The sequence below is a fragment of the Pan troglodytes genome, chromosome 3 (genome assembly GCF_028858775.2).
Source record: "Pan troglodytes isolate AG18354 chromosome 3, NHGRI_mPanTro3-v2.0_pri, whole genome shotgun sequence".
Classification (NCBI taxonomy): domain Eukaryota; kingdom Metazoa; phylum Chordata; class Mammalia; order Primates; family Hominidae; genus Pan; species Pan troglodytes.
The window spans coordinates 93,260,326-93,277,394 of record NC_072401.2 but is presented as its reverse complement, the minus strand read 5'-3'; the positions used below and the strand labels follow the sequence as shown (position 1 = coordinate 93,277,394).

General features: G+C 37.7%; 1 long non-coding RNA gene across 1 annotated transcript in view; it reads left to right on the top strand.

Moving 5' to 3' along the window:
* The window catches only part of LOC134809896 (uncharacterized), a 206,395-nt gene extending 192,285 nt beyond the window's left edge, over nt 1-14,110 (top strand). Inside the window, exons 3-4 of the long non-coding RNA XR_010156644.1 lie at nt 12,130-12,195; nt 13,133-14,110. This is a non-coding gene — a long non-coding RNA (uncharacterized LOC134809896). The remainder of the gene's footprint in view (nt 1-12,129; nt 12,196-13,132) is intronic.
* Nucleotides 14,111-17,069: the final 2,959 nt, after the last annotated feature.

Below are 17,069 nucleotides of genomic sequence, written 5' to 3'. Positions count from 1 at the left end.
TTCATGGAAACAGACACTAAGGAAAGGGGCAGGGTGCTGTGGAAGGAAGACAAGCAATTCTGACCTGCTTGGTAGATTTAGAGTTACCTTCATGGAACTCCTAAGCCCTTCTTACTTGCTGGTAAAATATTCTTTCCTGACAAAACACAGTAGCTTTACAAGTGTTTCTATAGAAGTATCCCGACATTTCACTGGGTTCTAGCAATTGGAGCTGCTATGGGATTAACAGGAAGACTCCCCTCACTCTATAAAGAATCATGGAGGAGAAATTGCTGTATTAGTCAGGGTTCTGTAGAGGGACACAATTAATGGGATTTTTTATATATATATATATATATATATATATATATATATACACACACACACACACATTTAATAAACTATATTATGTGTAATATATTAATATATTATATCAATATACTATATAATAATATATTGTATATTATATATAACAATATATTTATATATTATGTTATACATTATATTATATCAACATATACATTAATATTCTATTATATTAATATATTATATATAATATATTAATATCATATATTATATACAATATTATAATACATATTATATAGTAATATAATATATAATATATAAATATAATATAACATAAAATATTATATATTATATTAATATATAATATATAAAATATTATGTGTTGTATTAATATAATATATCATATGTATTAAGTGTATATATGTACTTAATAAACTACACACACACACACATACATATATATATAGAGAGAGAGAGAGACAGAGAGAGAGGGAGTTTATTAAGTATTAACTCACATGATCAAAAGGTCCCACAACATGCTATCTGCAGGCTAAGGAGCAAGGAGAGTCAGTCGGGGTTCCAAAACTGAAGAACTTGGGGTCTGATGTTCGAGGGAAGGAAGCATCCAGCATGGGAGAAATATGTAGGCTGGGAGGCTAGGCCAATCTCTCTTTTCACATTTTCTGCCTTCTTATCTTCTAGCTTACATTCTAGCTGCTCTGGCAACTGATTAGATTGTGCACACCCAGATTAAGGGTGGGTCTGTCTTTCCCAGTGCACTGACTCAAATGTTAATCTCCTTTAGCAACACCCTCACAGATACACCAGGATCAATACTCTGCAAACTTCAATCCAATCAAGTTGACACACAGTATTAAGGATCATAAGTCTACTCCTTGTCAACTCAAACTCAGACACATCTCCTGAGATCATACATAATCTTAAAACAAAGACAATAATAAGGTCATAATTATGCCTACCATAACACAACTATCCTTCGTACAATCGGAAATGCACCAATCTCCAACACAAATACTATTACATAAAGTTAATAATACTTAAATGCTGATGTGAAGTCAATAAATCTTATGTCACATGATAAAGGAGAAAGCAAATAAAATGAAGATATTTTCTTAGAACAAGTGTATACATGCAGAGACATGTATTTAACAAAAGAAGGAGGAACTACTCATGACAATTACAATCCTTGTTTCTGCAGTGGTCAGGTGGTTGTAGCTGGTATTAGTGACTACCTCTTCTATTACCCATTCCATATTCCCTTTGCCTTCAGCAAGCACCTCAGCAGGCCGTGGTTTTTTGTTTTTTGTCTTTTGTTTGTTTTTTGTTTTTTCCTGGTGGAGTGATGCAAACCTTCATTCCTGAAGGGTCTAGGTCATTTGTAGTCCTTCCTGGATTTGGCTGTTGTAGTTTCCCATTAACCTTAATCACAGGGCATGGTAATACTAAGAGATGCCCTAATGGATCTCCTGTATTCCATGAATACTCTTTCTTACTGATCTTGTTTGTCTGCATCCCCATTTAAATCTCAACTTGAATTGCATGTCCCGAATTTCCACATGTTATGGGAGGGTTCTAGGGAGAGGTAATTGAATCATCGGGACCAGTCTTTCCCGTGCTAGTCTCATGATAGTGAACAAGTCTCATGAGAAACGATGGGTTTATCAGGGGTTTCCGCTTTTGCTTCTTCCTCATTTTCTCTTGCCACCGACGTGTAAGAAGTGCTTTTCACCTTCTGCCATGATTCTGAGGCCTTCTCAGCCATGTGAAATTGTAAGTCCAATTAAACCTCTTTTTCTTCTCAGTCTCTGGTATGTCTTTATCACCAGTGTGAAAGCAGACTAATACACTTACCTCTGTTGTGGAGTTATAGACCGATTTCAACTTGATAGTCCAAGTCAATCACCACAGCCAACACTGTAATTCCTTCTTAGCCTGTTGACTTAAAGGAATGAGGAGCCCAAAGTGTCCAAGTGGCCATCTTATCTTCCAGTTTAATGGAATCTTGTTATGTCTCCTGGTGGCAGTGTTTCTCCCTCTGGAACTAAGACCTCTAGGCCAGCAGAACATAATGTCATGGGAATAGGAAGCACAAATTTTGCTAGTGGATCACTGGGGTGATGGTGAGTGGTGCCACTTCCACTTCTACCCCTTGATTCCAGGACCCATGAATCCTGGCTATGGGAGAAACAGTGCCATATATTGGACGCTGATTCAGAGCATGCACAGCCTTCTGGAGAACATTGGCCCAGCCCTGGAAAGTATTGTCACCTAGTTGGCATTGTAATTGTGACTTGAAAAGGCCCTCCCACCATTCTATCAATCCAGTTGCTTCAGGATGATGGGGAACATGGTAAGACTAGTGAATTCCATGAGCAAGAGCCCACTGCCACACTTCTTTAGCTGTAAAGTGTGTGCCTTGGTCAGAGGCCATTCTGTATGGAGTACCAATATGTGGATAAGGCATTCCGTGAGTCTGTGGATGGTAGTCTTGGCAGAAGCACTGTGTGCAGAATAGGCAAACCCATAGGAATAGTGTCTATTCCAGTGAGTACAAACCTCTGCCCTTTCCATGATGAAAGAAATCTAATATAATCAACCTGCTGCCAGGTAGTTGGCTGATTAACTCAAGGAATGGTACCATACTGAGAGCTCAGTGTTGGGCTCTGCTGCTGGCAAATTGGGCACTCATTAGTGGTCATAGCTAGGTCAGCCTTGGTGAGTGGAAGTCCATGTTGCTGAGCCCATGAGTAACCTCCACCCCTGCAATCATGGCCACTTCATTCATGGACCCATTGGACAATGACAAGGGTGGCTGGGGAAAGAGGCTGAGTGGTGTCCACAGAACGTGTCATCCTATCCACTTGATTATTGAAATCCTCCTCTGCTCACATAACCTGTTGGTGAGCACTCACATGGGATACAAATATCTTCACAGTTTTTGACCACTCAGAGAAGTCCGTCCGCATACCTCTTTCCCACATTTCTTTGTCACCAATTTTCCAATCATGCTTCTTCCAAGTTCCTGGTCATCCAGCTAAACTATTGACTGCAGCTCATTAATCAGTATATAATCGCACATCTGGCCATTTCTCTTTCCATGCAAAGTTTACAACCTGGTGCACTGCTTGAAGTTCTGACAACTGGGAAGATTTTCCTTCACTAGTGTCCTTCAGGGATGTACGAGAAAGGGGCTGTAATGCTGCAGCTGTCCACTTTTAGGTAGTGCCTGCATATCGTGCAGAACCATCTGTGATCCAGGCCATAGTCTTCTCTTTATCTGTCAACTGATCATAAGAAACTCCCCATGAGGCCATGGTGCAGGCTGGGGGAGAAGGCAGAGTGGAGGCCATGGGCACTTGAGCCACTTCCTCATGTAACTTGCTTGTGCCTTCAGGACCTGCTTGAGCCTGATCATGTATATACCACTTCCATTTGATGATGGAATGCTGCTGTGCATGACCCACTTTATGGCTAGATGAGTCAGAAAGCACCCAGTTCATGATAGGCAGTTCAGGTCACATGGTGACTTTATGACACGTAGTCAAACGTTCAGTTTCCACCAAAGCCCAGTAACAGAAAAAGAGCTGTCTCTCAAAGGGAGAATAGTTATCTACAGAAGATGGCAGGGCCTCGCTCCAAAATCCTAGAGGCCTCCACTGTGATTCACTTATGGGAGCCTGCCAAATGCTCCAAACAGCATCCCTATCTGCCACTTACATCTCAAGCACCATTGAATCTGCCGATCATATGGCCCAAGTGGCAGAGCAGCTTGCACAGCAGCCTGGACCTATTGCAGAGCCTTCTGCTGTTCTGGACCCCACTCAAAACTGGCAGGCTTTCGGGTCACTGGATAAATGGGCCAGAGTAACACACCCAAATGACGAATGTGTTGCCTCCAAAATCCAAATAGGCCCACTAGGCATTGTGCCTCTTTCTTGGTTGTAGGAGGGGCCAAATGAAGCAACTTATCTTTTACCTTAGAAGGAATATCTTGACAGGCCCCACACCACTGGACCACTAGAAATTTTACTGAGGTAGAAGGTCTCTGAATTTTAGTTGGATTTATATCCCATCCTCTGGCATGCAAATGTTTCACCAATAAGTCCAGTGTGTTTTCTACTTCTTACTCACTGGATCCAATCAGCATAATGTCATCAGTGTAATGGACCAATGTGATATCTTGCAGAAGTGAAAAGAGATCAAGTTGTCTCCGAATAAGATTATGACACAAAAGCCGGAGAGTTGATATACCCCTGAGGTAGGATAGAAAAGGTATAATGCTGGACTTTCCAGTTGAAGACAAATTGCTTCTGGTTGGCCTTATGGACAGGAATGGAGAAAAAGGCATTTGCCAAGTCAACAGCTGCATACCAGGTACCAAGAGATGTGTTAGTTTGCTCAAGCAATGAAACAACATCTGGTCCAGCAGCTGTAATTGGAATCGCCACTTAGTTAAACTTATGATAATCCACTGTCATTCTCCAAGATCCATCTGTCATCTGCACAGACCAAATGGGAGGGTTGAACAGGCGTATGGTGGGAATTAACACTCCTGTGTCTTTCAAGTCCTTGATGATGGCACTAATCTCCTCAGTCCCTCCAGGGATTCAATATTGTTTTTATTTACTATTTTTCTAGGTAGAGGCAGCTCTAATGGCTTTCATTTGGCCCTTCCAACCATAATGGCCCTCACCCTACCAGTTAGGGAGCTAATGTGAGGGTTCTGCCAGCTGCTAAGTATGTCTATGCCAATTATGCATTCTGGCACTGGGGAAATGACCACAGGATAAGTCTGGAGACCCATTGAACCCACTGTAAGTCAGACCTGAGCTAAAACTCCATGAATTACCTGACCTCCATAAGCCCCTGCTTTAACTAGAGGACCACAATGACTTTTTGGGTCCCGTGCAGCTCAGAGCCAGTGTCCAGTAGTCCCCAAAATGTCTGATGATTTCCCTTTCCCCAGTGCACAGTTACCCTGGTAAAAGGCCAGAGGTATACTTGGGGAAGGGTGGGAGAAAGATTCACTGCATAAATTGTTGGTTATGTAGTGGGGTCCTTCCTCAAGGGGACCCAGCCTCCCCTTCATTCAAGGGGTTCTGGGTCTCTGAACTGGCTCAAGTCTGGAAATTGATTGAGGGGCCATGATTCTCTGTTTTTATAATTTAAATTAGTCTTTTGTCCATTCCTAGAAGTTTTCTGCTTGCATAAATTAAGTAGAAATGCAGTAGACTTCCTATCATTTTCACTTCTAAGAACACTGTGGTAAATTAGCCAATGACGTGTACAACCAATTAGCTCTACATATCTGCATGAGTCAGACTATTCTGTTTGCAGCTTTGCCTCTGCTGTCCATTACGGTAGTTACGCCCACCTTGTCTTTGACGATTGAGTGCCGCCACTTGGCCCCTGCCACCTCAGGATCCAATTATTCTCATTGTATTTAAATTTTGTAGTTGAGTGACTGCAGTTCCCACCATTAGATCTGACATACAGTGAAGAGCAATTATAGGGCTCTTCAAAGATGCAGGTGCTGCCCTCACAAATCTATTTCCCAAGGCATTGGTCAAGGGTATACCTTCTGGACCCTCCCAGCTGGGATGAGTAGGTATAAAGTGACCAATTCACTCCACCATCCCAATCTCCCTAAGCCTGTGGATCCCTTCCTCTAAATTAAACTGAGGGAGATCAGGCATTTCCAGCTTGCTCATAATGGGCCATCTTTTAATCCATATTTCAGCTAGCCAAACAAATAAACTATTCGAATCTATTTTAACTCTCAAGCTGAAACATTAAATGCAGAGTCCCTATTTAGTGGGCCCAAATCAATATAAATTTAGCCTGATCCAACACTATGTTCCTTCCATCATTATCCCACACCCTTAATATCTATTCCCATGCCTGCTCTCCAGATTTCTGTATATATAAATTAGAAAACTCAAGCAGTTCTTTTCAAGTGTAGTGAACCTCCTTATGGGCCACACTCTCAACATCACCTCTAGGGGCCCGCTGGGACTTCAGTCTAGTTATAGGTCTACAAGCAAACAAGGGTATTGGGGATGGCTTCTGAGGAGAATCAACGTTATCTTGCCTGGCAACTGCCTCAGGGAAGGCCATCATTGTTGCCTCAGGCAGTACAAGATTTATCTCCTCAGAAAAGGGTGGAAAAGATGATGGCAGCATGGGTCGGGGAGGGGATGTTGCCCCTACTGGCGATGGGGACGCTGCTTCTTCTGGCAAAAAAGGTTAATCAGAGTTTACAAGCTCAGTGTCCCCAGCTTCATCAGGGTCCTCCCACACATACCCATTCCAAGGCACAGGGTCTCATTCTTTTCCAAACAATGTCCTCACTTTAACAGTAGACACCTGGCGAGGCTGTGTATGCATCTTTCATTGCAGACCAGCCACTCACATGATAAGAAATGTGTCTGTTTTTCCACAATTTCAGCTCTTTCTCTACAGGAGATAAGACAGTCAGAGCAATCTTTGTTTTTTTCTTGTAAATTTGTTTGAGTTCATTGTAGATTCTGGATATTAGCCCTTTGTCAGATGAGTAGGTTGCGAAAATTTTCTCCCATTCTGTAGGTTGCCTGTTCACTCTGATGGTAGTTTCTTTTGCTGTGCAGAAGCTCTTTAGTTTAATTAGATCCCCTTTGTCAATTGTGGCTTTTCTTGCCATTGCTTTTGGTGTTTTAGACATGAAGTCTTTGCCCATGCCTATGTCCTGAATGGTAATGCCCAGGTTTTCTTCTAGGGTTTTTATGGTTTTAGGTCTAACGTTTAAGTCTTTAATCCATCTTGAATTAATTTTTGTATGAGGTGTAAGGAAGGGATCCAGTTTCAGCTTTCTACATATGGCTAGCCAATTTTCCCAGCACCATTTATTAAATAGGAAATCCTTTCCCCATTGCTTGTTTTTCTCAGGTTTGTCAAAGATCAGATGGTTGTAGATATGTGGCATTATTTCTGAGGGCTCTGTTCTGTTCCATTGATCTATATCTCTGTTTTGGTACAAGTACCATGCTCTTTTGGTTACTATAGCCTTGTAGTATAGTTTGAAGTCAGGTAGCATGATGCCTCCAGCTTTGTTCTTTTGGCTTAGGATTGACTTGGCAATGTGGGCTCTTTTTTGGTTCCATATGAACTTGAAAGTAGTTTTTTCCAATTCTGTGAAGAAAGTCATTGGTAGCTTGATGGAGATGGCATTGAATCTATAAATTACCTCGGGCAGTATGGCCATTTTCACGATATTAATTCTTCCTACCCATGAGCATGGAATGTTCTTCCATTTGTTTGTATCCTCTTTTATTTCCTTGAGCAGTGGTTTGTAGTTCTCCTTGAAGAGGTCCTTCACATCCCTTGTAAGTTGGATTCCTAGGTATTTTGTTCTCTTTGAAGCAATTGTGAATGGGAGTTCACTCATGATTTGGCTCTCTGTTTGTCTTTTGTTGATGTATAAGAATGGTTGTGATTTTTGCACATTGATTTTGTATCCGGAGACTTTGCTGAAGTTGCCTATCAGCTTAAGGAGATTTTGGGCGAAGGACATGAACAGACACTTCTCAAAAGAAGACATTTATGCAGCCAAAAAACACATGAAAAAATGCTCACCATCACTGGCCATCAGAGAAATGCAAATCAAAACCACAATGAGATACCATCTCACACCAGTTAGAATGGCAATCATTTAAAAGTCAGGAAACAACAGGTGCTGGAGAGTATGTGGAGAGATAGGAACACTTTTACACTGTTGGTGGGACTGTAAACTAGTTCAACCATTGTGGAAGTCAGTGTGGCGATTCCTCAGGGATCTAGAACTAGAAATACCACTTGACCCAGCCATCCCATTACTGGGTATATACCCAAAGGACTATAAATCATGCTGCTATAAAGACACATGCACACGTATGTTTATTGCGGCACTATTCACAATAGCAAAGACTTGGAACCAACCCAAATGTCCAACAGTGATAGACTGGATTAAGAAAATGTGGCACATATACACCATGGAATACTATGCAGCCATGAAAAATGATGAGTTCATGTCCTTTGTAGGGACATGGATGAAATTGGAAATCATCATTCTCAGTAAACTATCACAAGGACAAAAAACCAAACACCGCATATTCTCACTCATAGGTGGGAATTGAACAATGAGAACACATGGACACAGGAAGGGGAACATCACACTCTGGGGACTGTTGTGGGGTGGGGGGAGGGGGGAGGGATAGCATTAAGAGATATACCTAATGCTAAATGACGAGTTAATGGGTGCAGCACACCAGCATGGCACATGTATACATATGTAACTAACCTGCACATTGTGCACATGTACCCTAAAACTTAAAGTATAATAATAATAAAATAAAATAAAATAAAAGACAATCGGGGCAATCTTAACAGATTTGAGGCTGAGTATCTGCTTCTGAAGCCGGCAGATAGAATCCCTGAGTTCATAATTTTCTTTTATCACTTTCTCTACTGAACTTGGGAGCAACCAACCAGCTTCATTATGTTCCTTGTTTCTCCACATATTATCAAAGCTATTGTGGATAGACAGACTAAACTCCTCACCTCTCACAAGTGATGATTCAGGAGTGTCAAATGCATTTATCTTGCATAACTCTCTAAACAATTCACACCAAGAACTATCAGTGCTCTCCATACTATTAGAAGTAGGGCCCTTAGCATTTTTGGGTCTAATCATATTAAGCAGCCAACTCCAGAAGCCCCAAAACCAACTAAAGAACTTCGTCCTTAATATTCTGTTCCTCAAGAACCACTCCTGGTACCGAAATTTGTATTAGTTGGGGTTCTCTATTAGGTACAACACTAACGGAATATATATATATATAAAAATAAAAAATATATACATAATATTGATATATATGAGAATATATATATTTGTGTGTATATATGTGCACGTGTATATGTGTGTGCATGTGTGTGTATATATATATGTATATGAGAGTTATTAAGTATTAACTCACACAATCACGAGGTCCCACAATAGTCGGTCTGCAGGCTGAGGAGCAAGGAGAGTCAGTTTGAGTTCCAAAACTGAAGAACTCACAGTCCGATGTTCAAGAACAGGAAGCATCTGGCACAGGAGAAAGATAGGCTGAGAGGCTAGGCCAGTCTCTCTTTTCATGTTTTTCTGCCTGCTTATATTCTAGCCCTGCTGGCAGCTGATTAGATTGTGCCCCATCCAGATTAAGAGTAAGTCTGTCTTTCCCAGCCCACTGACTCAAATGTCAATTTCCTTTAGCAACACCCTCATAGACACACCCAGGATCAATACTTTGTATCCTTCAATCCCATCAAGTTTACACTCATTATTAACCATCATGGATGCCTTCAACTTTCTCCCTTTGCAACAACCCTATGTCAACACGAGTCTTGGATTTTCAAGTTATGAGGGTCAAATCTGAGAATCAAAGTCAACACTCTTAGATTAAGAAAGACCTCTGGTTTTTGATAACGTATTTGAATTACTTTACCAACATTGAAACTGCTATTGCTCTGGGCATCTTTTTTTCTGTCGGGTAATGCTTATCCACGTTATTTACATTACTTTTAATATGATATTTTCTTTCTTTGCTGCTAAAAAATTTCTGATACAGAGACAAAGGCTGGACACCTGGAAAAGCAGAATATGTTAGAATACAGATTTAAAATACATTAGCACCTAAATGACAAAGACATTATTCCATATAATACATTATTTAACATCATAAATACACGTTTTGTCTAATCAATGTGATATCTATTCTACTCTCCCTTAGTTTACCTTCCTGTAATAAAGAGATTGGATACATAGAAATTGCATTTTCCAAACTCATCCAGATTCAGGTTTCCACATATGATTTAGGTTTGGCTGATCATATGTGCACACAAAATATTGGAAGACATATGGAGGCCATATGGCAGCTTCTTTTGCTATTCACCTGGCAAATGTGGGCATTAAGGCACTTGCTTTTGGTGAAATGAAATCAACAGCTGTTCCATAGTTCAATAACTGGCTCCATGAGTGTAGAAACAGGATACAAAGAATGGTTTTGCTGGTGCAGCTTCTAGTAGGTACAGTGTGGTTCCAGAGACAAGAGCAGAAACTGTAATTGATTTTTATCATAATAGTGCCCTGATTGTCTATAGGCGTGTGATTTCCTAACTATGGTGGGTTTTTATTTTGTCAGTTTCATTGATTGTGACAGTGTTAGTGTAGTTCTAGAACCTACAAGTTTATGATGTTAAAGGCAAGTTTCTTAGCATTCTTGGTATGATTTGGATAGTTGTTCCTGAAACTTAACCTAGTATCCCTTCTTCAGTCTTCAGTCCCCCTCTACCCCTACTGATTTATTGAGCCTTTTTAATGTTCAACAATAATTCATATCAATATATCCATAATAGGATATAAAAACATTCTATTAATATCTTTTAATATCCTTAAACAAATTCCCTCTTTCTTAAGCTAGCTAGAATGGAATACCGTTTCCTATAGCTTAACCCTGACGAATACCAAAAACAGGATTTATTTATCAGCCATTACACATATTTCACATTAATTTTGTGTCTTCTCTGAGTATATCATTTTTCTTGTATCTAATAAAATGCAAGGCACATAGAAATTCTTAATATTATATAGATATATAAATAGAAATAAATCTATATACAATTTAGTATCATATGCACATAAATATTTTTTAAGTTTCCAAATATTCTCTTCTAGTTGAATATAAAAATGGCAAGAAAAATCATGCTAAACATTCAATGTGAAAGTTTTATGAGAAAACATGAAAGGTGAACTCTTGGCCTTTGAAGTATTAAAGGTATACAGACATTCCTTTGAAGAAGGCAAATGTTATACAATATATGCATTGTTCAATGACAAATTTACATGGTGTCAAAATAACATTCAGGCTGTGATTAAATTGGCAAATGTAAGCACAAGTGACCAAGCTGATTTCGTTGTATGTTTGTCTACTGTTTTCAAAATATATTTTTTTTACCAACTTGTAAAGAATTTCTATTCCCAGGCCTTCCTGTTGACCATCCTTGGTGTAAGTTTACAGCTGTTCCTTAACTTAGTGTAGACAAATTTTGGAAAGAAAGGAAGAGTCTACAAAGACAAAATTTGAAATGTTATCCACAGGTAGTCTTAGCTTGATCATTAATTCACTTCTTAACAGCTATTAATCTACTAGCTATTAATCAGCTAGCTATTAATAACAGCTATTAATCTATTAATAGTCCTACATCTATTATGACATGGGTCTGCTCTTATACTTAGGCAGAGTAGGTGTCTTTCAATCTACTTTTACCTGAGGAATTAGGAATCATTGTCAAGCACTTGATCTTTGTGCTTTGACTACATGGGTTCAAATCCCAAGTCTATCACTTAATAACCACATGACCCTGGGTAACTTACTTAACTATTCTGAGGCTGAATGTCTGTATCTATTAATTATCTATAAATTCTTCTGCATCTATTCATATTTAATAATAGTTATAGTAGGTTAAATAGTTATAGTAGGGTGCATAAAGATTAAATACAATTCTTATTCTCCCAAAGCATTTAGCATATGCTTTTCATATAGAGGTAGATTAACTAAGGGCTAGTTTTTAGACTTATTGTGTTGCATTTTTGGACATCCTCATTCAAAATACCTCTCCAATAGGCCTGCCAGCATTACCAATCAACAATTTTAGCATTAACCCATCTAGGCTGTCTAAATAAGATATGTTTAAAATTCACTTAGGCATTAAGTTAGACCCAATGCATTAACTAAATTATTTGCTCTAACTGCAATATTTACCTTTCAGAAAATGATGAGAATATGGTGCAGTTGTATACATTTTGAACGGGACAAAGGAGAGAAAGAACATCTGGTAAGTGTGGGGCTATAAGAGAGATAAGTTTTCAGAAAATGGAGAAAAGGTAGTCCACTGGAAAAAATTCTACCTGATTCAACATAATGTTAATAGGATTTTGAATGTCTAAACAATATTAACTGAAAATTATATTAAGAAAACATTATTTTAAGTACTTACAAAACTATTTTAATGCATAATAACTACCAGTGATATCTTATTTGATATTTCATATATAAATGTTAAGAATAATTAATCTGATAATCAAATTTACAAGATGTTCTTCTTATCCAATCATATGTGCTGTATATTTACACAGAAAGGTTATAATAATTTCAATTAGTCTTCTAGTTGACTTTTTGGTGTTCCTTTGGCAAGACTTAATTAATTTTCAATAAATTGCTAAGGAGCACTTATTAAGGTACAGCAGGTATTACAGAGGCACTGAATGTATTAATTTCTTATGACTTGAGTTATTAATATATTTATTCCAGCAAGGTTTTTAGACAATTAATTAAAAATATTTTCAAAGGTAGTGTATTGCAACGTACTTAAGATAATTACCAAAGTAAGACACCTTAACAACAACAAAAAAAAAAACAGAAGAAAAAAGAAAATAAACCTTGGTTGTGGCAATTTTGTCGAACAAACAAGTATCTTTTTTACACCAGATAAAGCTTCATTAAAAAAATCATTCTGATTTCTAATATTGTTTGGCACTATCAGCTACAGTTTAGGTTTCATCATAAATGGTGCACTGCTATTACTGTAAATGTGTTATGTTCTGATAATGTGGTCAGTAACTAATGTCACCACATGAAGAGACTTTGTTTGAGATATGACTTAATTACCTTGCACCTCCATTTGCACTTCCTTAAATATGTTTAATCATAATTTTCAAATATCATTCTCAATAGTACATTAATTTCTTTCTTGAAATAAAATATTTATGAAGCCCAGCTGGGTCATATGTGCGTTGACAGCGAGCGGCAGAACAAGGAGTACCAGGGGCTTATGGACTTCACCTCACAGCTGGAGTAGGAGATCTCTCTGTATCGCAGCCAGCTAGAAGGCCAGGAATATTGCTACAACAACCTGCCCAACTCCAAGGTCCTCTGAGTGGCAGGCTCCTGGGTTTCTGCTCTCCTTCAGGGGGAGTCCCTAGGCTGGGGAATAGGAATCGAAGGACCCTTACCTCTGGCTCTTCACTGACCTGCCAATAAAATAATATGGCCCAAGGAAAAAAATTAAAATAATAAAAATAATCAGATAATAAAATGAAATAAAATACAATAAACATTTTATTTTAATATCTACTTTTTTTATTTTTCGACCCTGCTTCTTATCTAGGGTCCAATTTCATTAATATCTTTGCATGCTGAGCATGTGTTCTGGACAATGACAAGTAAATTAATGTAAATAAATGCTTGCACAAATTAATATTGTTTAGATTGATTTAGAACATATTTGTTATGGCTAATATCAGAGTGTGCTTTACTTCTTCATAGAAAGTTAGAAGTTAGAGTTCAAAAAACATGTGTGATCAGAGAAATTTATTGATTGAACAAAGAAATCTTTCAGTTTTCAGAAGAAGATTTAAAGGACTTGTTCAAGGTAAAAAAAAAAGCACAGCATGTATTAAACAAGGTTTTCTTATTCATTCCACTTATCTTTTCAATATAATTTGTAGTTTTAAGTTGGCTAGTCCACATGATAGTAACAGAAGATAATTATGCTTGTACATGTTCAAAATGTATGATTAGAATTACCTTACTTTTAAAAATTAAGGCAAGAGCATTATCTTCCCATTAAAAATAATTTGATTAGTTTCTAGATTCATGTTGCTATCAGCTTAAGCAGGTACATTATGTTAAAATCTTAAAAGTATCCTATTGAGATTTTCTTTGAAGTAATAAAAATAGATACTAACAGTATATTTTAAGGTTGTATTTAAGGTATACATACTTGAAGTGGTGACAATGCATACTATAGAAAATTTCTTTTCTTTTTCTGTTTATGTTCTCTCAATTGTCAAGATTTCCAGACAAAACCCAAAGTTCACATATTACTTTTAGGCAAAATATTTAAAGCATACATTGAGTGAAACTTATATAGGTACAGATTTTATGGGTCCAGAAGAAAGCTAAAAATTGCAAATCTTTCATTTTATCACTCTTGGAGAAACATATTAAAAACTCTTTTTTATTACAGAAAGTAAATAACATTTTAAAACATTTTGTGTGTTTATTTTCACCAAGATACAAAAACATAGATCTTTGCCTAATAATTATTATTCATGTCTACTGTTAAAATAGGCCAGACAGAAAATATCACAAATCTGGAAGACATGTTGTTTTTCACAGAGAGTGATTATATGTTTATATCACAAAGATTCACCTGAAAATATTATGATATTATGGATGACATTGAAGATAAGATTTCTTCCTTATAAAACTACAAAAATATTTTCTTTGTCTCATGATTCTGGCAATCCACAGGAAGATTGAAAAATTACTTGATACCCATAACATTTATTCAATTAATCCATTTGTCTGAGAGGTGGTTATTGGTGATCAAAGAATTAAAAGCATGATTTTGTTCCCCTCAGTTTGTGATGTAGGGATGAATAAAAAGAAAGGAGATGGCTAGAAAGACAGCAAAGTTTTAGAAAATACCTACTCTACGGCAGCCAATACCACAACATAAATTGTGGCCACACCTACACCCATGCCAGCAAAAGCTGGATGAGGAGTCTAGAATTCCAATCTTGCCTAGTTGTAACAAGGTGTTTCCAACTTTGCTGGGGTGATATTAGAGGACAAGGAAGGAGCCAGGACTTTCATCTCCTCCAGGGGGTAATAAGGCCTGAGCTGTGCCAAAAGTGAAGACCTCACTGGATCCTGGACTTCCACCTCCATCCAACAGTAATGAGGTATCCTTTTCCCTCCTCCTCCTTGCTGGGGTACTGTCAGAAGAGTCCTAAGAAAGAGTCAGATCTTTTACCAGCAGCCACTATAAATAAGGCCATCACCCGCTCTTCTCATGGTGTCAGTAGAGACCATCAGAGGAGCAGTAATGAAGCACTCTTATCCCTCCCATAAAGCGACATATCATTGGAGGCCTAGTGGGGAGCCAGGACTCTCACCCCTACCTGGGAGTAATGAAGAACCTCCCCCTTCAGTTGTCAACGAAGCTAAGTAAAGAAGGTAGGTGTCTATCCACCATGGGAAGTAATGAGCCAGTGCCTCCTCATCTCAGGCCAGAGCAGTTTCAGAAGAAGCTGGCTAAAAGATAAAATTTAAATAAGGTCCAGAGTCTTAAAATATAATGCCCCAAATCTTCAGGTTTTAATAAAAAGGAAATGCATCATAGCAAGAAACAGGAAGATCTCAAATTGAAAGACAGACAACAGTCAATAGATGCCAGCACTACATGACAGAGACATTAGGATTATCTAACAAAGATTTTTAAGCAGCCATCATAGAAGTGATTCAAGGAGCAATTACAAAAATACTTCAAACAAATTAAAAAATAGTCTCACAGAGAAATATAAAGTTTCAGCAAAGAAATAAAATATAAATTAAATGGAAATTTTAGAACTGAAAATATAGCTCTGTAGATTGATTCAGCAGCAGCATGGGAGGGACAGAGAACAGAATCAATGAACTGGAAGATAGAACTATTAAAATCATACAGTTTTAACAACAGAGAGAAAATAGACTGAATTTTAAAAGAACCCGTGGGGCTACAACAAACAGCTTAATATTCATGTCGTCATGTCCCAGAAGGAAAGGAGAGAGAGAATGGAATAGAAAAAGTACTTGCAGGAAGAGTGACTGAAAATTTCAAATTTGGCAAAAAAAAAAAAAAAAAAAAAAAAAAAATGAACCTGAAGATTCAATGCTTGAGCAAACTCCAAAGAGAATATACCCAAATAAATCCATACCAAGACACATCATACTCAAATTTCTGAAAACTAAAGACAAAGAAAAATTTTTGAAGTCTGTAAGAGAGATGATACCTTATCTATAGGGGAAAACAATTTGAATCATAGTGGGTTTCACATCAGGACTACAGAGACCAGAAAAAAGTAGCACACATTTTTTTAAGTGCTAAAAGAAAAGAGCTATTTACCCATAATCTTATTTCTAATGAAAATAGCTTTTAACAAGGAAGGCAAAATCAAGGCTTTCTCAGGTGAAGGAAAATGAAGGAAGTTTTCCACCAATAGCGCTATCCTAAATGAAGAGCCGAAGGAAGTTCTCTAAACAGTAAGGAGGTGGTAAGAAAAGGAGACTAGTAATAACATGAAGTACGAAAAATCACAGTAAGAAAAATATGAGTAAATCTACTACACACCTTTTAGAATAGCTAAAATCCAAACACTGGTAATATCAAATGTTGGTGTAAATGTGGAAAGACAGAAACTCTTATTTATTGCTGGTGGGAATGCAAAATTGTACAACCACTTTGGGAAACAGTTTGGCAGTTTCTTCCAAAGCTAAACATAGTCTTACCATCTGATTCAGAGACTTCACTCCTTGGTATTTACACAAATGAATTGAAAACATGTCCTCACAAAAACCTGCACATGAATATTTACAGCAGCTTTATTCATAATTGCCCAAACTTGGAAGCAACCAATGTGTTTTTCTATAGGCAAATTAATAAATAAATTTTGGTACATACATCAAATTGAATGATATTCAGTGATAAATAGAAATGACCTATCGGGTAATAAAAAGACATGAAGGAAGAATAAATGCACATTGCTAAGTGAAAAATGTTAGTCTGAAAATGCCACATGTTGTATGACTCCCACAATTTGACATTTTGAAAAAGTCGAGTATGGAGACAGTAAAATGACCAATGTTTGCTGGGAAGGAGGAGGA